General features: G+C 48.4%; 1 protein-coding gene across 7 annotated transcripts in view; it reads left to right on the forward strand.

Annotated features, from left to right (window-relative positions):
* The first annotated feature begins 554 nt into the window (after positions 1 to 554).
* Positions 555 to 21,950, forward strand: part of PPFIBP1 (PPFIA binding protein 1) — a 119,580-nt gene continuing 98,184 nt past the window's right edge. For all 7 annotated transcript variants that reach the window (XM_037390657.1, XM_037390659.1, XM_037390658.1 and 4 more), the window contains exon 1: positions 555 to 655. The gene's annotated coding sequence lies outside the window, so the exon portion shown is untranslated. The remainder of the gene's footprint in view (positions 656 to 21,950) is intronic.

Genomic DNA, 21,950 nt, shown 5'->3' on the forward strand with positions numbered 1-21,950 from the left:
GCTTCAGCCCAGCCGGGGGCCGGGCCCCGAGGCGCGAAGGTGGGCAAGGAGGGCGGCAGCCACGGGGCGGGGGCGGGAAGCCCACCGGGCACCCCGGGCTGTTCCTCCGAGGGGGGCTCAGCGATCTCGGGGGCTCGCAGCCGACCCGACCGCAGCCGACGCCGGGCAGCCCCGCCGGCGGGAGGCCGCCCCTGCCCGGCCCTTCACCCCACCCGCGGCCCGGGAGCGGCGGCGGGCAGCGCCTCCTGAGGCTCCCGTCGGGCCGAGGCTGATGGGCCGCAGGGGGGGGCGGCCCGGGTCCGGCGCCGAGCCTGCCCCGCCCTCCGCCCGCCGGCGGCGCCGAGTGACTGTCGTCGGGCCCAATCAGGGCGCCGGCCCGGCCCGGCGCTGCCGCCCGCCCCGTCGGGGAGGCCCAGCCCCGGGGCGGGGAGCGAGGCGAGCGCCCGGCGCGGCCCGGCGCGGCGCGGCCCCGCTGGGTCCCGGCCGCCGTGTGCGAGGCGGGGCCGCGGGCGGTGCAGGGCGGGGCGCAGGCGGGGCCGGCCGGGACGGGGCGGGCGGCGGAGCGGCGCGGACCGGACGGTGGCGGGGGCTGCCCGGAGCCGGCAGAGGCGGAGGCGCGGCCGCCGCGGGAGGGCCCGCCGGGGTTTGGGCGCAGGTAAGGTTCGCGCCGGGGCGCCCCCGGGGCCCGGCCCCGCCGTCCGAAACCGAACCGAGCCCGACTGCCGCAACTTTGTGTCCCGGCGGGCAGAGCCCCCGCCGCGCCCTTCCCCACGGCCGCCTGGCGCGGGCGGCAGCGCGCACCGACGGCTCCTGCCGCGCCGTGCGGGCCGCAGCGGGGCGGGCCCCTCCCCTCCCCACCCCGCCGCCATGGGCCCCGGCCGCCTGCCCTGCCTGGGGGCCGCGGGGGTCCCCCCGGGGAGCGGGCGCCGGGCGCTCCAGGCGTGGGCTGGGAGTCCGCCGTGCGCCCAGCGCCGCGGGTCCCCCGAGCGCCGTGCGGGAGCGGGGAGCGGGCCGCGGGCCGCTTTCGGGGCTGGCGGGGGTGCGGCCAGGGGCTCCCCCTGGGCCCGGCAGGCACCGGCCCGCTCCCGGCCCTCGGGCTGCGGGTGCTCCCGCGCCGCGCTCGGTGCAGCCGAGCAGGGAGGGGGCAGAAGCGCAGTTTCGGAGGGAGGGTCGGTAATCAGCTCCTGACCCGCTGCGACTTAAGCGCTGACGTCGCTTTTAGGGACTTTTTGGGGAGAGGTCGGCTCCGGTTTGATCTTTCCAGGCTTTAGTAGGACGCTTCAGTCACAAGTACCGCGAAACTTCGGTTGTGAGTTTTATCTTGGACTGACAAAGCTGCTCTGATTTAAGGCCTGGGGTTCTCACATCCTGTAATTATTTCTTCTAAGTCTGTGACTTCTAAAGGCTGAAGTAGCTGTGCCAGCTCACACCCTGGCTGAGGTGCAGCTGTAGCAGTAAAAAGGTGCTTTGCACCTACATAGTTATTTCTGTTGGGGGGGGAAATAAGCTTCGGTGTTAAATGGTTCGCTGTGGTGTAACAACATGTGCGTGCTGTGTTGTGGAAAGTGCTGTGCTGCCGATCTTGTGCAAAAATACAGATGAAGTGTTTAGGGCTCAGGCTTGGCTCTGTCTGAGCCTTCAGAGACTCTGCTGGCTTTCCTTATTTTGGCCCAAGCACAGATACTACCAACAGCACAATGTGTAAGCTCTGGTATGTATTGCAATGGCAGCACGATTGAGCAATACCGAGTGTCTCTGCATTCCAAAAAGTAAACAGCAAAAATGGGTCACAGAGTGAGAATATTCTCCATGCTTACATGATCAAGTATCAGAGAGGAAGATGTTCCAGTGTGCCAGCTCCAGCTTTACTGCTTCTGCTAAAGGTAGCAGCTATAGCTTGAGGATTTACATTTGTGAAGGACAAAAGGGACTTGTAATTATAATAAAAACCGTGAGTATGGGTTTCACTAAAACCAGCGTGCTCAGTGAGGCAGCATGGCAGGTCAGTTCAAGAGGCATCCAGGAAACTAGGGAAAACTGAAATCTTGTTAAGCTCTCAGTTCCGAATGCAGCAAGCATTTTGGCCTCTCGGCTTCTTCACATCAGTAAGAAATTAAGAGCCGAAGTGCTCCCTAGTTTGGCTTAGTACCTGTCCCGCGGGAGTTTTGACAATAGGATTTATTGCAGTTTCTTGAAAAGCTGTATCAGATAGATCAGCTCCTAGAAGCAGAGGGAGTTGTTCAGTTTTCTGGTGAGAATGACTGTCAATGGCATGCTGCGTAGCTCATAAGTTAAGGTTGGTGTTCCTGTGCTGAGAGTATGAGGTTGATGTTTCGCTCCTCCCTGAAGGCAGTGGGAGCTCCACCTGTTTGCCTGGCTCTGGAGTGGGGCCCTTTGGAGCGGGTTCCCTCTTCAGCAGCATTGCTCCTGCTTTGAGGCACGCTGCCTTTGAACAAGGTGCTGTTAGGTATTGAGCAGCTACTAACCCTCTTAAATGAGGTAAGCGCGAGAACCCGAGTCCAAATGCATAGGTCCAGATTCAAGCACTTCAGTTTTGGCGAGTTTTGCCCTGGGTTTTCAGCTGTTTGCTGGATTAATTCTGGGTTTAAGAGTTCTGCTGAAGAACGTTTAAGTTGATTGTCCTGTGCGCATGTGTCTGTAGCAGATCCATGCTCTGGAAAAAATGAGTGAGTAACGTTTCTGCTTGTCCCTGAAATGCAGGGTGGAGTGCCTTGAAGTCAGGGATATCATATGGGGCAGAAAGCTGTGGTGCATGTCATCTTTTTTCCCCCTACTTAAATGCAAATCCTGTTTCCGTTTTGGGTTGTGCTGCTTGTGCAGTGTAAAAGATGTTGCAGGAAGGAATGGAGTCCTGATGAAAATGCCTGTGGAGATGTATGGGGAGACTTTGCTTGTGACATGTCAACATGAGGATAATTGTTAACATTCCTGAAATTACAGCCATTCCCGGGAGACTGAGGTTCCCAGGTGGTGCTGCCAGCCTGTCTGGTCCCTTTTCTTGCTAGCGATGAGGAGGACAAAGTCTGGTCCCTGCTCACTGGTCAGGTCTGGATGGCCTGAGGACAGGCGGTGCTGCCTGTTATGAGGTGCATGGTACAGCATCCTTCAGGAGGTTTTGTGTCTCTTGAATCCATCCAAAAGGGGTTTCTGTGGTTTCTGTCTTTCACTACTTCAAGGAGCAGTTTCAGTGAAGGGAAATTCCTTCCCCTGAAGAGGTTTAAAACCAAAGAAGATTTAGTAACTTTCTTGACAGTGGTGTGATCACATCAAAATATACCTTTGTACTCATTACAAGGTAGCGTTGCTGTGAACTCGTTTGAATAACTACTTTTCTTTGTTGTGCTTTGCTTTATGTGTTTTCTGTGAAGGCGCAGGGAGCATGGAGAGCTGGTCAGATCACAAATCTGGTACTGATGGTCAAAAAATGTATCTGACTCTTGGCGTGGGGCAAGAGCAGCACGAGAAATAAATACCTGTGACTGGAAAGTCCACTAATCTGCAGTAGTTTTCAACAGAGAAAGTAGGAGCCCAAATAGGCTAGATTTAGGGAGGTAGTGGAGCATCCTGGAATTCCTGTGTTAGAGATGGTCAGTAAAGCCCCTGTCCTGCTGCTGAATTTGCGTGCTCTTCCTTAAGAAGGTGCTGGTAACCTCTGGCTGAGCTTATAAATGGTGATACGCAAGTTAGGTTGGTATACCTGAGACAGGTTCTTCTCGTACTTACCTCTGTTAAATTCAGGCTTCAAAGCAAAACTCAAGTTATGTTGCTGCTTTAAAGCTGTACAATAATGATCTGACCTATTTCTGTCTGGCCAAGCCACGTCTGTAAACTTATAAACGTAAGGAACAGGTTTATTGGAAGGTTCAGGTGGGTTTTGTTGTGCTCACTCTTCTTGTGAGCAGCCTGTGCATACAGCAGTGCATTAAGAATACTTAAAAACACTTAATACCTTCATAAATAAAACCACTCATACCTTCCTGTTGCTACCTACCCGTACCACTTGGGCTGAATAGTACCCCTCCTCCCCCATTTGTAACTGTGAGATCCCGTTAGCGACTTTGCTTTTGGATCCAACCCAGGAGAGGTAAACTACATTGCCTTGCCTCGTGTTTACTGTTGGTGTTTATACCCAGACATTTATTTAGCATTTATTTAGCTTCTAATGTAAATCCCTACCCTGTCTTGACATACTGTAGTTTTGTTTGTGTGCTCAGAGCCTAACTGGTGTGTCACAGTGTCTCCTCAGCAGGTACACTGTCTCTTCCTTTATCAGTCTTTGCATTGGTGCTGACTTTTTTTCAGTTTTGAGTAGTAAGGGCATCAGCCTTCCCTGTGTCTTGGTAGGAAACTGACTGTTAGGGCTGGGAAGTTGACAGCTGAACAGGTGAACAGTGAATGGAGAAAGGGTGGCCGTTTAACGGCAGCTTCAGAAATTGGTGAAGTTTACTGTTTAAATAGCTCTTTGAAAACGGCAAGTTTACAGGCATTAATCTTGGCATAACATAGGAAAGGCTCCATGTTATTCCTGAGAGATTATTTCTCTTGCTCAGTGTGTAGAGAAGTCGGCATCCAATTCAGAATTAAAGCTTGGTCTTTCTTTTGTACAGGATGGTGTTTCTCTTGCCATGGTGTTGTTATCTGCAGTTGCTACATGTTTCCAACTTCAGCAGATGACCATGCTAAGTCATAACACCTGTCTTGCTGTGTTTCTGGTGGGATCTTTGCTTTGCATGTCTTCTTGCTCAGCTGTGAACACACCTTGAGACGCAGGGAACAATGCATACATTTCCAGCACACCCCCCCCCCCCCCCAATGACTTGTGTGTTGGTTCAGCTCAGGCTGAGGATAGTGGCCATTTGTTATTTTTCCAGTAGTGTTTGCTGCCAAGATAGTACTTTATTTCTGCTTAAAGGCTGGATTTTTCCGTTAATAACTCAGTCATCACACTGGATTTGCAGTTGCTTGCCCATGGTGTATATTGCCCTTGCTATGGGCATATATGATTTCCTGATATCCTTTAGCTTCCAGAGTACTTTGTTCCTCTGTGACTTCTGCTGTACATGAAGAAAGTGTGGTGGGTTACAGCTTTATCCTTTTTCCAATGGCTGTGCTTCTGTTTCTGTCAAAAGGCCAAGATAAACCAATTATGTAAAGAGCTGATTTCTTTTCTCCGTGGAAATATATTTAGATACAGGTCTTGCAGCTAGTCACAGCTATAGCTTTTCTTCTGCTTGCCCCTGTCTGGGTCACTTCATCATTAATGGGGGAGGCAGGTGGAGAACTTGGGAAGGGCTTTGGCTGTGCAGTACGGCCTCGCATACCTGATGTATCCCCTGAGTGGGAGTCCTGTGCTTTCTTCCTGCTGAGCACTTCGCCTTTCCAGGCTGGTAGAGCTCATGCTTCATCAGAGCACTCTTCTCTAGAGGAGCTCTGTGGGGGAAACGTTGTTAAATCTTACTCTCGTGCCTTGCATGTTGCATCTTCTCCCATATGTTGTCTCAGGACCATGAGGAATGGCCCCGGTGAAGAATGGTTCTCTTTCTTCAAAAGCATGGTGCAAGTTGAAATCTTGCTAAAACTGCTGGGGGATGCAAAAGCCTGGCTCCCCCATATCACATGAGAGTACCTGGGCAGGGAGACGAATCTTCTGTCTAGCACTGGTCTGGAAACCTCTGTCCTAGTTTGTGTTAAGGTAAGGATGCTCACTTTCCCTTCTACCATTCTGCATCATTAATCAGTGCGATTTGTGTCAAAGAACAAGGACCAGAGGCCATTTAAGCAGTCTCTGGCTTGTGGTGTTTGAGGTAAGATAAAAATAACAAAAAAATGTCACTTTAAGCAGCCATTTGCATACATCTTGATGGTCATCGTAGGCATAGTGTTGTAACTCTTGCATGAATAAAATCCCATTGAATGCCACCTGTGTACAGAAGGCTCTGAGATCCAGTACACTGATCCAAATGTTGATTTGTACTTGCATCTTTCTTTATAGGCTTTTTGCTAAATATGAGTGGATAACTTAAGGCTGAGATTTGAGATGGCTGTTGCAGCATCTGAACTCTAAACTGGAGAATCTTTGTGCTGTCAAAGACAGCTGTCTAATTGTCTCAGATTGGAAAAATCTGAGAACTACTAGCATGAATCAGCTATTTTAAATCAAAGGGTTGTCCTGGCTCTAGATGTGACACATTTGGGAGAACAGTTTTATTTTCTTCTCTGACATGTGTCAAAGTAAGAGGAAATGGTAGTGATTTGGTCCTTCATGCCTTTTTTCAGACTGATCAATTCTGAAACAAAAAATCTAGGGAAAAAATAACAGTGTATATTTTATATATGAGTGTAGAATATAATCCCAAAATAGTTTACGGACACTATAGTGGTTGTGAAGGGAGACAGAGTGTATGCAGTTTTTGGTTGGTAACAGAAAGATAGCTTTAATACTGTAAGACCAAACAAACTGCCCAATAAATAACTCCCCAACCTCCTCGTTCTCAAATCTTTCCCCTGTAAGTGCTCTTTTGTGAAAGACAGAAACAAGAACATACATGCATTTACCAGACCAGCAGCAGGATCTATTTTTGGGGATAAGGAAGGGCGGCGCTGTTTGATGCCGCGGCAGCTGTGCACACAGCTGTCCATGTGCTCTGTCAGCGGGCATGGTCATGGGAGTCTGGTTCTCTCCCAGCTTTGTGGTTGGACATTCATGGGCCAAGGAGTTCAGTGTAGCTCAGTGTGAGTCCCAAGGATTTCAGGCCAACTTCTAAAATTCAGAAGGAAGGTCCTTAATGATAACGATGTCTTTCCTTGCTGTAAAGAAGAGTGGTTCGGTGAGTGACTTGGAGGCTGTTCTGTTGGCCTTTGCCCCTCGATGCAGAATTTGGCAAAAAAGTCAGAGCTGGTTTCTGTGTCTGCAGCAGTAAGGCGCGGTTAAGGTTTATGATCACGCTTGTGCTTAAAGAAGTGACCAAGCCCTGGCTCGCAGGCTGTGTGCTGTTCACGGTAGTTTTTGTGGCCTGTGGTTTACTGCTGGCTGCCTGCTCTCCCAGGGGCGCTGCAGGTAGAAGGCAGGAGGAGGATGGGTGCTACATGCACAGAGCTTCATCCGAGGTTCTTGCAGTGTGTCGGATGCTTTGAGGATGTGCTGGGTTTGCTGAGTGTGCTTAAACTGTCTGTTCTGTGCTGCTGAGTGTCTTTCCACAGCATGGGTCTTGATCTGAGCAAAATTTAATTTCAGATTACCTCCAGAGTTCAGGGAACTTCAAGTCCATTTAGAGGATCCAGAATAATCCAGAAAGTCTAGGTTGGTGTTTTATGGAAGTCTTGACTTGATATTTTCTCTCTAGATCAGGGGTCCTCAAACTACGGCCTGTGGACCGGATACGGCCCCCCAGGGTCCTCAATCCAGCCCCCGGTATTTACAGAACCCCCCTGCCCGCCCCTCCCCCCCCCGCCAGGGGTTGGGGGGGAAACCAAGCAGCCGCAGATGACTGCCTGCCGCTTCATCCGTGCGCTGTCCCCCTGGTTAAAAGGTTTGAGGACACCTGCTCTAAAGTATGTGTACTCACTAGCTATAGCCATGTGTGTGATGTTTAGGCAGAAACACACCCTTTGTGAAACACGGGAAGAGTGTAAGTACTGTTGAAAGAGATGAGCTACTTACACTAGCCCAGATCACAGGGAGTGTAAAGGGTGGAGAAAAGAGCATGCAGGCCCTTTGGTCTCATGTTGTTGGGCATCATGAGGTTGGCACGTGAAAGTGTTTGTAAGATCAATTTAAGGTTCTGCTGAGTGTGAAGATGATGATTAACGTCTGCCTTGAAAAGCAGGTGAGGAAAAGTGTCTTCATTGTAAAAAAAGCACTGAGCTGTTTCTGTGTTTCTGAAAATAGTTACTATCCCACAGGGTTGTAGCACTTATGTTCTTGTGTTCTCTACAGCTTTGCAAGGACACAGCTAGGGTGGGTTTATAAAAATCACTCTTGACATATGGAGACTGCCAGAATCTGTTTTCTCTTAGGCTTGGATCAGGTAGTCATATGGAAGGAGTCCTGTGGAGACAAGGTGTTGGCAAGGAGAGGGAGCATGTAGTCTATTGGGATTTCAGCTTGAGTGTGAATGGGTAATTCGTAGATGTCAGCCATGTGATTGTGTTGGTTTGCCTTATTTTGGAAGCTTTTCTTGTGGATTCTAAGTGTTTCCTCTTACCACCCTGGTTTAGGTTTATAAACCTGTGCTAAAGTGTGGCATGGGTTCATCTTGTCCGTCCCAGAGGAGTGTTGGGAGCTTGCCTGGTGGGGTGTGCTGCCGCCCGGAGCTGCTGTGTGCGGGATGCGGCGGGAGGCAAAGGCTGGGCTGTGGATGAGGTTGTGGCTGTGTAGGAGCAGGAAGCATTTCTGGGCGGGGACCTGCATTGGTTTCCCTATCCAAACGTCCAAGCTGGAAAACACACTTTATGGTGGGAGGTAGTGGTCTGATGGCTGTGCTCCCTGTGCTGCTCAGCTTGGAGCCTTTTTCCTCTCTCTCCTGCACTGAAAGTATCTGATAAACTTTTGTTAAATGAGAGAGGAGGGATGGTATGTTGAGATCCTTTTTTTAAGAACCAGAGAAAAATTTAATGCTTCCCAAAATGCTGGTACACTGAAAATGTACGCCGTGGCTGACAAGTGTAACTTACCTGCTGGGGACCTCTGTGCTGTGAGGCAGGGGGCATTCATGTTGCAGCTGGAGGCTGAAGTAGCCGTCCTTGGTGGCTTCTCTCAAGATCCAAGTTCAAATGGCCGTTCTTCTGGAACAGGGTGTGCATTATAGACAATTTCAGTGGGTTAGTGGCTTACAGAGAGGGTGAAGTATCAGGACATGTTAGAGCAGCCGAGGCACACGGAGCGTTCCCCAATTCCTGCCTGCAGCTGTATGCAGAGTGGAGCAAAGGTCTTCTTCGAGAGGAGGTGGGTGTGTTGAGCAAGTAATCTCCAGGAAAGGCATATGGTAGGTAGATGCCTCCTGGTGGGTTCAGGTGCTGGCTTTGTGGTAGTGTCCTCTGTCCTGCTTCCAAAACAGGATTAAGCAAAGGAGACTATTTCTTTACTTTAATTAAAATCTCTGGGAAGTTGGTTTTGGTTCAGAGCAGACCTGAAAAGGCTTGTCAGCTGGATCTTAGAGCCATCAGCATTTTTTTTCTCCACTTAACTGAAGCTCATTTAACTTGTGACAGCACTTCTAATTTGTTATATTTCTAAAGGAAACATCACGGGAATGTTCAGAAATGCATATTTATGTTTCTTGCCTAAGCTTAATTTGGCTCTAAACTTATTTTTCTTATTTCAGTAAAGAAGAATTTCTTGTCTTAGGCTGGGATATTTTCCTATATTTCATAGTTTTTGTTTGTTTGCTTTTTGGTTTTGTGCTTTTTTTTCCCCTCCTCCTCTAGAAAGAGCATATAGTGCCTTACCTTGGTCTACACCTTCCCTTGGATGTGAAACATGTAATTAACAGGTCCTAACCAGAAGTATCCTCTCAGAGGTTTCCTTACTCACCCTGGAGCTGGTGTTGGGCCTCCGGAGTAGTGCTGGGTAGAACCACTGCAACCTCTGATGATGCTGGACAGAAATGTGTTTTTTGGGGTATCCTTGGGGTATGTAGCACTGCCAGGGATTTGGACATGGTGGAGGAGTGCACATCCCTTCCCACCACCCTTGCTTGGGAGGGCTGGAGCCTGTTTTGGTGGGGGAACCCAAGGAGGTGTGTGCAGCATGGCTCCATGCTCTGAGTGCGTGGGAGGATGCTGCTGGCTCAGGGGTGCAGATGTGCCCCCTTCCCCCTGCAGTGCTCCAGGGGGAGGCATGTAGCTGTTCAGCAACAGCACCTGAGGCCAGGCTGTGCCCCACAGCCCGGGGCTGCTGCAGTCGCATGGCATACCTCTGGCACCTGGTGGGGCATGCCACCAGATTTCGTGGTGCTGCTGTGAAACTGGGATGCTGTGTGTGGTGCTGGGGTGGCAGGAACACCTGGGAGCAGCTGGCTGTGGGATGGGGTGAGTCCTGGGGCCACCCCATGGCATTGCCCCTCTGGCTGGCTGCAGAAGGATGTGGCAAAGCTGTGACCAGGGCATTGTGAATGTGGGCCAACCTGACTGGTGCTGAGTGGTGAAAGCGTATGTGTGCTGTCTAGTCAAAGTGCTTCCACCCATTGCAGCTGGTGGCACTGGTATGCCCCGAGAGTGGTAGTGGCACTCCACAGCTGGCTTCTTGGAGAGCGTAAAGGATGATTAATCCTTCCCCACTTCCAAGCCTTCACACGAATTAACAAAGTAGTATTGATGATATAGTTGCATAGATGGATGGACATTACCTGAAAGGAGTAGTAATGGGTCTGTCATAGGTGCAAATGTTTCTGAAGCAGCCGCATCTTGCTTGCTCTCTCTCCGTTTGCAATATTGCTTGAGAACGTCCTTTTGGTGAGCAGCCGTGAGGCTTTAAATGCAGTGTGGCGATGAGAAGATTGAGATTTGTTTTCAGGGTGGTGCTCGTAAACTTCCTGCAGCTTGGTGATAGAGATAATTCTGCAGGTTCTGGCTCTATTGTTGTGACTGGGTCTAAGGTGAATTTAAGAAAAATGTTTTGGTTGAACAGGCTTTCCTTTCTGTTTTATCCAAAGGGAAAAATCCGTTAGGAGCCTGATCTGTTGTTCTCATTACTGAGGGAGTTTCTGAACAGGATCTAAATTCATAATTATTTGCACATCCTTATCTGTGTGACACAGTGTTTTCCTGGTCAGTATCTCAGGTTTCAGACTCATCATGATGTGTGATCTTTAATCCACACACACAGAAGTGTTTGATCATAAAGGTGTCAATATGGTGAAAGGCATTTCTCTCAGAATCATTTTGGGCAGCATGGTAGAATTGGCTGCTGAGGACCAGCATTTGCTTAGCTTACAGCAAGCTCTGGAGCTGCTGTTGGAAGGAGGGTGAAGTGCAGGATCCTTCGACTAGTCGTCTGTCGTCTGTCGCAAGGCTGTAATGCCTGGGGAGGGTGGAGAGGAGGTACTGACCTGCAAGGCCTGCCGAGGATGCCTAAAGGGAGAGAGGACTAGCCCAGCACATGACTGCAAGGATGGAGTCCTGCTGTGTCTCCAGAGAGCTTTGTGTCGGAGCAAAACCGCAGCACGCCCTTGGAGAGTGCCTCCTTTTGTGCAGGATGATGGTGGTGGCAGCTAGAAATGTTTTTCCTTTTGCAGCTGGTTGGGAGGCTGTCCCTCTGTTGCCTGCAGGCTATATAGCGGTGTATGTTTATGTCCTTACTTGCAGAAGTACTAAAGCAGGACCTGGAGTTCAAGGCTGCCTCCGTGTTGCTGTCTCCATCTGAAATCTGTTTCCATTTTCTTCAGCTTCTTGCTCTCAGACCTTGTGGCACTTAAAACTCCCCCTTCCTTCCCCACTCTTCCAAGGAATTTTACAAAGAAATCAATAGCTGTCTGGTTATGACAGCAAAATGAAGAGGGCTGTAACGTCTCCATAGCTACCTAAAAGGTACTTGTAAAATGCTGGTGGAAGAGAGTGCCCTACAATTATCCCATACATTCCTTGCATGCAAACTGAAAATCGTTTGCATTGGTTAAGTAATTGCTGTGCGCTTGTCCAGTGATAAGTGTTTGGTTACTACACTAAATTTTTGTTACTTTAACCCTGTGAAGCTGAAAACCATTAATTAGTTTTACACAGAAAACGAATTGACCTGAACACTTAGTAGATTAGCTGATTGTAAATATACCAGCTTAATCCAGCTTGGTTTTTTTCTCGTGTTTCATGTAGCATCTGAAAAGAGACAGCTTGTGGCAAATTAGCTGGGGTGAGACTACAAAAAGATTGAATTATTCCTGTTTGAACAGTTCCCAGCATGCCAGCACTTGCTGCTTGGTTTGTACATCATCTGCATCTTGACTTAGCTTGCCAGAGCTGCTGTGATTGAGGTGAAAGTAAATAACCTCCAACTGGAAATCTTGCCTTTGATGTAAATGATACTTTATTTGTTAAGTGGCGAAAAATATCGTGGGGATACAATGAACAAATATTGTGGATGCCATGTCTTTTGAGTTTCTTGCAATAAATGTCTCGCCCTGTTGTGGTTCCGTGAAGGGAAGCTGTTTGACATGCTGTCCTGTGCTGTCCTGAAAAGTCACTTTGCTCATAGAGAAACCCAGCACTGGTACGAAAATGCAGTTGTCAAGACGTATGTGAGGTTGTGCTTGGCGTGCATCTGTGCCTTACGCGCTCTGTTCGCTTTGGGGCACGGCATGAAAACAACAGGCCGTAGAGTTAGGTCTGCCACATTTAGGCAAGGCTAAGCTTACTGTCAGGCATCTGTAAATGCCGAAGCAGTTGAAGCAGGGTGATGTTTCTGTAGGGACTTGCCTTGATATACTGATGTATCACAGCACCTCTGTCAGAGAGGATGGACTAAGGGGGTGGGGAAGCTAAAACACATGTGCTAATAGTTTAGGATTGGCCAGCTGGTTGTTTAGGACAGTGTATCCAGCTGGACTGCTGATGCTAAATTGGAATTTGGCTGTGATATTGCAATTAATTCCTCTTCTTACTAAATGTGCTGGATCATTTTCCTATGGCAGTGGTAACGAGGGCCTGGCTTTACTGTTGCATGTGGTGAGGAACGTTTCCCTTCCTTAGATCCAGTTGTGTTCATGTAGCTTCTGCAGAGCTGATTTAGGAGCAAGGGGAGGCGCAGGCGTGTGGTAGGTCTGTCTCTGTTTTTCTCTTTGAAAGGAAGAATGGGACCCTACCACTTTTCCTCTGAGCCTCATTGGGTTTGCTATCTCTTTGCCCAAAGACATTGGGCTGTTTGTGGGTAAGATGTAAGGAGAGCGAGAAATAAAAATGCGTGACATACCTGCTAGAGGCAATGAAAGTCCCACTTTTGCTTCTAGTGAGAACTCAGCTTTGCATTGTCCAACTTGCCATGTTTTTCTGAAAAGAGAGGGGTTAATGGGGATGGAGACCTAATGATGGCCCAAGTGGAGATCCCTTTGCAGTTGTCCCTTTTGTCTGGGCAAGCTGTTAGGGAGATGGTTGGTGAAGGGAGGAGGACATCCTGGTACTGCTCCCCACCTCTGTGGAGGGAGCGGTGGGGTCTCTGCCGCTGAAATCTTTGGATGTGGATGTGAGGGGCAAGGAAACAGGCCCCCCAGGGAGTGTATGGGGTGCTGGGCTGGGCTGATGGGGGTAGAGGTGGGCTTGTTGGTTGGTGAGAGCTTCTCCAGAGCCAACTGCCGCAGAGCAGGTGACCCTGCTGGCTTGAGGAGTTAGAAGTCACAGAGTCAAAGTTGCAGCAGCACAGTCCAAAATACAGTTGCTTGCCATAAGAAAAAAGACCCTTCCAGGCTGTGAAGTTTTGGATTGCATGTGCTCAGTTAGCTGGTCGTCCCTGGTGTGGCAGCTGTCTGTCTTGCTATCCTACATCGCTGTGCTGCTGCCTGGCTGGGGCCAGTGTCCCCTGTCCTCTTGGCCCCTCCTGAGCATGGCGGAGAGGAAGAGTGGCCTCAGCAGCTGCACTGTGTGTGACCCTTGGGTACCTCTGTGGGCCCTGCTGGAGGACATGCTCCTTATGTGTCCTGCACCTGCCATGGGGTCCATCCTCTACTCATCCCTGCCCTCTGTACCGTCACCCGCTGTCTCCTATGGGCACACAAGGAAATTCAGAGTGCTGTAGTTTGTGGTGTCCTTTCTTTAATCCTTCTTGTCTAGCTTGTGCTGCAAAGCTTCAAGGCGAAGGTTTTGCCTTCTGTGTGTAAAGCCTCATGCCTGGATCTAGTTGATGTTTATACAGAAGTGTGAGGGCAGCCAAAGGTTCTCCAGGGTCTGATAGAAGCCACACATGAAATTAATCCAAATTAAACTGCGTTAACTCATTCCATGATAAACAGGAGGCTACAGCACAGACTCAGCTTGTTGCATAGCTTTGAGACAGTGACGAATGAAAAGTGAATCCTTCTCCAAAAGTTTGCTGCGCCTTTATGAGGCTTGATGAAGTTTTGAGGCAAGCCAATACACCAAGCTCATTGCGTAGGCATTTGCGAGAAACGAGGCAGGTTTATGGGAGAGCACTGTGGGTCCAGAGAGTCAGTGGGGTGCTGGGGATAAAGCAGCTAAACAAAATGTGGGCCTGCTCAGGGTGAATCTGTGGTTGTGGACCTGCACGTGCCTCCCTGTGGAGGAGGGAGAGCTCAGGCTGCGTGCCCTGCTAACGTGGGCCGCACTGGAGCTGGTTTGCCTACGTGACAGGGTTTTCCGCACTGTTCTGCTATGCCCGCTTCCCCCTGCTCCGCAGGGATGCGGAAAGTAGGGGAAAACAGTCTGGTCAGGGCAGCCTTTGGGTGGGTGGGTGACAGCCCTGCCCTTGCTGCAGAGCCTTTTGTGGGGGACAGGGAATGCTGGAGGTTGGTTGGTGGCCCAGCTATCAATGGGGAGCTTGGCACTTCCCATGACAGCAGGAAAAAGTGTTGCTGGAGCTCTGGCCCTTGTCCCCTTTTCCCAGCACTGGTGTGAGGGGACGGTGGACTTCCCAGCAGTGATGGCATTAAGGACGGCCTTGGAGGCTGGGATGGTTTTCCCTGGATTGAGTTGGGGTCAGCTCTCAGAGGCATGGGGCTTTGCTGGTTTGTGTCTGTGAAGTGGGCACAGTTTTCCCAATGAGGTTTTTAGGCCCTGTGAAGAACAAAAAGCGTTCAAAAATGTGCATGCTCTGGGAGGTGTGCTGCTGTCAAAGAGCAGTGGATGCAAGAGATGGACCAGTGTAATTTTACAGTCCAGTTTACTCTGGGTTTTGAACAGTCAGAGCAGTGTGTTTCTCTGGAGGGTTTGCAACAGCGCCTGCTTCTTTGTGGGGCTGCGAGTGAGGAAGGATGGATACTGCCTCGGAGTTTGAAACTGCAGGTCAGCACGAGAGCACAGCGGTGCTTCTCCACCGGAAAGCAGCGCCTGCATGGTCTGGCTGCCTCTCCTGCCCTCGCAGAGGTTGTGTTGATCTGGTGGATGTGAATAGACCTGCAGGCTTTCTGCAGAGCTGTGATGTCTGAGGAGAGGCAGTTTCCAAGTGAAACACTGATTCTTAGCCACGATCCTGTGTGCTAACGGTGCCTGTATTGGAGAACAGGAGCAATTTTGTATTGTAGCATTTGAATCACGCATGTTGATTTGCCCCCCGCCCCCCCGCCCCAAGCATGCTGCTTAGGAATAAGGATGGGGGAAATACTGCTGGTAGTGAGGAAGGAACTTTCTGACTGCACTTCTGGATCCCTCCTTCCCCATGGGCTGTGTGCTTGGCACTGTGGGACCATATTAACTACTTGTGTTTGGATTTCCAGAGAAGAGGCTTCCTCTCGAGACTTCCTATTGTAATTCACATCTGTGAAGCTGAATGCAGATGCTGCCTGTCAGGCTGAGAAGATTCATGTCCAGCTGTGGATGTACACAGGGGAGGAGGATAGATGGTATTTTGGCATCTGTAAAGACACCTTACTAAAAATAGGCTAAAGCTCATGAACCTGGGAGCAGAAGTTGTCCCAAAAGCCTTACTTGATGCATCTTTCCTTTCTTTTTTCCCCCCTTAAGGAATAATTATTTGGAATATGCTCTCTGTTTCACGGTTTGCACAAAATCTGGTTGTGCTCATGGAGAAGCTGCTGCTAGATGGATGGGGCCAGACTGAGCTCTGTTTGTAGCTCTGTCATTCCTTCCCTCTGAGGCTGGGATATGTTGTGTCCCTCGTTTTCACTGCTTTCTTGCTATCCTGCTTTTTATGTGTCTTTCTACTTCTGGATCCTGAGCTCCTCTGCGATGGGGCTGTCTGACTGCATAGCATGCAGAGCTCTTGCAGTATATGAGGGCAGATCATACAGCTGAGTGGGAGCAACGCTTTTCAGGGAGGCACAGGTGATCAAGCGGTGCATGGAGGGGTCAGTATGTCAAAGCAACAGCTTTCCTGTGGTTTGAGCTGCTGCCTCTGGCTGTGTTTTATGTATTTGGTAGGGGCAACTGCTCCCATGCATGTAGCAGCCTTTGTCCCTGGGCTTCTTTGTTGTTTTGAGTCCTCTGTGTACCTTGATGCTGTCTTTCTTTCTCTGCATCTTTTTCCCTCGTCCCTTTCATGTGCATCCTCAGAGGTGATCTGAGGAGTCCCTGCCAGGACCCCTTGCAGGTTTTGGGCGTGGAACTGCCAAGCTCCCTTCTCTTCGCCAGTCTGGGGCCTCTGGCGGTGCAGAGCTGGCTTCATTTTAGGAAAACATAATAAAGCAGATCAGTATTAACTTGCCTTCATGGAGCTGATCCTAACTGCGGCTCAGTTGGATTATGTTAGCTGGTACCCAGAGGCTTCCAGATTTTAAAACTATGAAGCAACTTCGCCTGCAAACAGAGTGAGTGGTTGCTTGGCTGTGCTCTCGTAATTGTTTTCTGTTCATTGACTGCGTCGCTGGAATAGTACGAGGCGGTGTTGAATTTCTGGACAAGGCTTTAAACAAGATTTTCTGTCAAAATGCCTGACAAACCACCTGCTGTAATGCAGAATGTGGGTCTGTCTTTTTGCAAATTGAATTGTCAGAGAGCTCTTATGATTATTAAACAATGCTTTGTGTTAATTTAATTTCCTGTAAAAGATACAAGCTGTATGATTCAAAGAAACAATGCAAGCACTTAATCCAAGTAAAAGCAAAATTTCTATATCTGTGCATATACAATACTTAAATGTTTCCAATGGCATCATGTGCAGGGTGGAAGTATACAAATATACATAAAAGCCCAATACTTTAAAATTTGTCAGTTTTGAAGAAAGCATTTACTGAATGGAGAACTGAGTAATGAAAAACAGTCAAAGCCAGAAAGGAGAAAGCATCGATTTATTATCTTCTCGGGATGATGGAAGGAGGGATTTCCCGCCCCCCCCCCCCCCCCCCCCCCCCTTGTATTTTGAATGAGTTTAAAACTGTGTTTCAGCCAGCTTGTGAATGGTCAGGATTCATCAGGTTTTGTGAGCAGAAGGGCTATTATTTGGGCTTTCTGGCTAGGTTCCAACTCGAGGAATCCCGATTCAGGGTGAAATGCCTTCCTGCTCTGGGCAAGCATAACTGTTCCCTCCCCCTCTGTTGCACAGGGACTGGCAACTTCACCTTTTTTTCCTGCTGGTGTCCTGCAGAACTGAGTTAAGCACATAGCGATCTTGCCCACTTATATTGAGCTTGATACTGGCTCCTGCTAGTGATGAAAGGCTCGTGTGTGCAAAGTAATGAATGATGCTCTCGCCACCCCTCCCCTGAAGAGAAGCTAAAGAGAAGAGCTTGTGAGGAGAGGTGGTCTCAGCTGTGTGTCCTGGTGGAGCTGGCCCCTTTTGAATGAATGGAACTGAAGTGATCTTTGGCATCCTTTGAAGGAAGGATACTGCTCTGGATAGCAGTAGCTCTGCTTGCAGGATGCCAAGGAATCTGCTCTGCTATATTTATATATAACACAGACTTTTAAAAATAAGTTTATATTACATATATTAAAATACTATTTTAGATATAGATAAATACGTATTTAAAAGTTGTGTTGCTTTCTGAATTTTTCCACAGGGTGTGATGGCGGTGTACTTGTGCACATGGCAGTGGGAAACTAGCAGGGAAAACTTGGAGGGCTTAGGGATCCCTGAGTGTTGTCTGCCTGCACTGGTGCTTAGGTATTGCTTAAATGGGCTTAATCGAACTTTTGCCTATGTCTCCTGCCAACTCCATTTTAAAAGTACCGTGCTCAAATTAAAGATGTAGGTGGGAGGTAAAGTTAGGGACAATGCATGAGTTAATTTTTCAATGTAGAAAAACTCTCTGCTAATTAGTCTGTTTATCTAAGTCCTGCAGCAGTTTAGCATTCTTGTTCTGTCATTTTCTTTCCCTGTGCCCTACTCTCCTGCTGGTCAGAGTTTGTCTTGCCTCAGAAGTGGCTGCTTACCAATAATACATGACGTGTTGTTCCTCGGGCTGTGTGTGTGTTATAAAATGTATTGTGAGTATAGCTGCCTGTGTCGTATTCCAAATGCTTTTTGTAGCAAGAAGCATGCTAATACAGTGTGGTCGATCTTGAACTGAATTTACTGGTTAGTAGTATGTCTCTTAAAATACCTAGCCTGCCTGAAGCTGGGAGTGAGCATAGCACGTGTGTGTTATCTAGTTGGTGTTCTCTTAACTGTGTGTTGTTAAAGAGCTTTTCTGTCTCCCATTGCTGCTGCAGCTATGCTCTGGAGGCCTGAAAGAAGTCTGCTATTGCGTACAAGCTTGAGCAGGTGCCCTTTGCAGGACTGCTTCATGGATAAGCAGTCCTCCACTCCTGCACTCGCTGGATCTTTCAGTTATCTCTCTGCTCCTGTAGTGCATTTCCGAGCTGAGTTCCCTGTGCATGCAGTGTGGGTCTACTGAGCTGTTCTGAGGCAGTGACCTTCCTTGTGCTCCCAAACTGAACGCTGCAAGTCACAGGAGGTACAGCTGCCTCACTTGGAGTCTCCTAAATTCTGTAAAAGGATTTCCTGGGAATAAAGGCTCTTATTGCTCTTTTTTTCCACCCCCCCCGCCCCCCCCATCTGCTAATTGTCTTGGCTTCTTGTTCACTGTTTTCTCCCTTTTTAAAAAGACTAGAGAAATAATGGTTTCTTTGTTTTTTCTTTCTGAATTGTTTGCTGCACTATCTATAGGGCAAATAAATCTCCTTTTTGCTTCTTCCTGGCCTAAGAGTACCTTTCATTTGAAAGAAACTGTAAATCTAAAATAACATGAATTATAGTTTGACCCTTGTTAGTTAGGAAAATAGTGATGTAATGAAATGGCTACTGGGAGGACCAGTAAGACAAATCATACAGGCCTTTATTTGTCATTTTCCTGGCTCTGCTTCCCAAATAGCCCTGCACTTCGCCAAAATTAGTTCCTAGCCATTGCAGCTATAACACCATATGGGGCTTTAAGTTTGCATTGACACAGGCAGTTGGCTGGATGATCAGCTCCATTGAATTTAGACTGAACAAAGGCGGAGGGATGACTGGCGAGGGGTTGCAGCAGATCTCCCTGCTGCCCCATGCAACCTGGAACAATCTTGCCCTGCCAAGCTGGTGGCCACCTGTGGGAGCTGCTTGCCAGATGTGCCTGCCAGCAGTGCAGCCCTTCTCTCTCCCTGGCTGGGCAGGCTGGAGCAGGAGAGTGGTGGGATGGCCATGCGGCAGGGAGAGCCCCTTCTTCCAGCCCAGGTTAGAGGCAGCCTCCTTGAGGAGAGCGCTCGGGTAGACATACGGCCTCTCTCGCTTCCTTCAGTTTTCCTCCCTTTTCCCACCCCACCCTGCCCCTTCAGACCATCTCAGGGCTAACTGCAGCTGCTCAGGGAAGCAACTGGCTCCAGCTCCTGAAATCAGTGGGTACATGTACATCTGGATTGTTGTCTTTTGGGGTTTGTGACTAGACTGTGTCTTCACCACTGTAAAGGATCTGTGACATGAAAGGACTTTGAAAACATTCAACATTGGTTTAGCCCTGTCCTGGCACCTTCTCCCTCTGCGTTCATGATGTACAAGTACAAGCATCAGAACTTGGCTTTCTGGGACTAATCCAGCCTTGGCTCGAGGAAATGGATATTTAGGCAGTGCTCCATTAAGCCAGTGCTATAACCTTGTAAAAAGTGCTCTTCGAATCGAAAGCAGTTCCTTTATGTTCAGACAGAGAAAATGTTTGGTGTTAGCCTGGGTTAGCAGACTCTCCTGTGGATCTTATTCAATGCTCTCTTACTTTCTTGACTTTACAGCACCGTTGAGTCATGCCTCATTTTGGCTTTTTGGTCTGTGTGGTTACCATGTAGGATATCCCAGCTGCAATCCTCCATCTGCTGCAAATCTGATGGAAAACTGTTGTAAAGCACTCGATTTAAGTTAGTTGTTGAGGAGACTTGTATTGGCGCATTGACCCTTTGAAAAGGTACTGAGGGTGGATTATGCAAAGTTCAGCTTTCAGACTCTTTCCTGGACCCTCACATGTTTGTTTGTTTGATTTTGTCTGTATCAACAAAGCTTATTTTTAACTCTGTATCAGCATACTTGTATGGAGGCTCAAAGATTACCTTTGCATTTATTAAAGCTGACTTCACAGTCTTGGATTTGCATAGTTTTAACAATGTTACAATGTGCAATTTTTAATTAAAAGTAGTAGAACCCTTGGATAGGAAGACAAAACCTTAATTGTTAATAAAGTACAATTAAGTTTCTCAGTACCTAGCTAGTAATTACACAAATCTCACTGCAGTATGGAAAGACTGTTAGAAAACATGGAAGCGTAGAGATGTGTAGAAGAAGGTTTTTGCACGTACTGACTGTGAATTGCTCTGCTCCTAAAAAAGACATTTTTTTTTTGTCTTATATAGTACTATTTTTGCTGTTCAGAGTTTGTAACTGCAGCCTGTGCTTTTGCTTGGGGTGGACAGTTTTAAAGAGCTAAAGCCATGAGGTTAGCGTGTCATGAGGTGCTGCAAACCAGTGATCCATTTTAGCTTCCTTGGTGAGCATTTACAGAAATTTTGAGGGCTCAGCAAGGACTTGGACTCAGCCAGAAACAAAATAATCTGTCATGAACACTCTTGAATTACAGGGAAGGCTGGATACAAATCCGTGCTCCCTATTTTTGACTCACTTGTAGGGAGTGGTGGTCAGTGCAGGACAGTGATTAATTCAGCAGTGACCTTTTCGGCATCCGGCATATTGATGGTCCAACAAAATGTTGAAAAAGCTATGGTGAGGTTGGCCTTTAGAGTTTGAATTGCACGCACAGGACTGTAGTCGTAGCTAGAGTAACAGTTCTGGGTTTAGGCTGTCTTTTCTTGCTTTCCCTGAGGGAAGCCTGAGACAATATGGTAAAGAGATGTGCTGGAGCCCCCAAATGAGTTGGCAGCAGAGCCCTGAACCTGAAGCCAGAAGCCTGTGGCTTGCCAGACCACACTGTAGCATAATTACCAGATAGCATTGCTGAGACTCCAGGGGTGAAGCAAGCCAGGGCATAGATCTGCATCGCTCTCCTGCTGCGTGTGGTACGGGTATCTGTCGTGCTCTCCTTTTCTGTGCTTGTTTTACACGGATGTGACTCTTTCTGGGCATTGGGTAAACTCTGTTTACCCTGCTCTGAGTGGAGAGATGAATTCTTCAGTGCTCTCTGGGTTTTGTTTTTTAAGAAAGGAAGTTCATGATTTCTTTTGGCAAGAAATGCAAAGTAAACTCAAAGATGTAAAGCTTCCTAAATTACTCATCTTTTCCACACAAAACTTGATGAAACTTTGGGTTTCTCTGAGACGTTTTCTAATGACCCAGCGTATCTGGCTTTATACAGAACATCTGAAAGAAACTTTTGGAATGGAGAGCCATGGAATAAACAGCAAATGAAATCACTTACAGCTCTGTCTCATTTCTATTACCAGGGGAAGAGGAGAGCAATTATTTTTTTGGAAAATTAGGCTACATAAAGGAATTCTAATAAAGATAAGTGCTCTAATGAGTTAGAATCTGTGAGCAAGCAGAAAGGAGAAATGCATTATCACTAGCTGCATTGCTGCCATGTCTGTGAGGGTTACCATGGTTTAATGAGTCTGGCAGGACCTGCAGTAAGCTGTGTTAGTAATTTCATCTTGCAGCAGGTGATCTCTCAGCCTGCATGAAGAAGGGGTGAAAAAATCCAGAATTAAAAAAAGAGTGTGGTGATGCATGTTGAGAGCCCTGTGCTTGAGGTGCGTTTCTTTGCAGAAAGTAGCTAGCTGGCTTCTCTGTGCAGTAAAGTGTTCAGTGCTGCACACACTGCTCGTACAAATCTTCCCAATCTGTCCTCCTCTTCTCTGTACTTTTCTCGTGTTCTTCTTGTTCATCTAGATCACGCTTT

Source organism: Falco rusticolus, chromosome 5, assembly GCF_015220075.1.
Source record: "Falco rusticolus isolate bFalRus1 chromosome 5, bFalRus1.pri, whole genome shotgun sequence".
In the NCBI taxonomy this organism is placed as follows: Eukaryota; Metazoa; Chordata; class Aves; order Falconiformes; family Falconidae; genus Falco; species Falco rusticolus.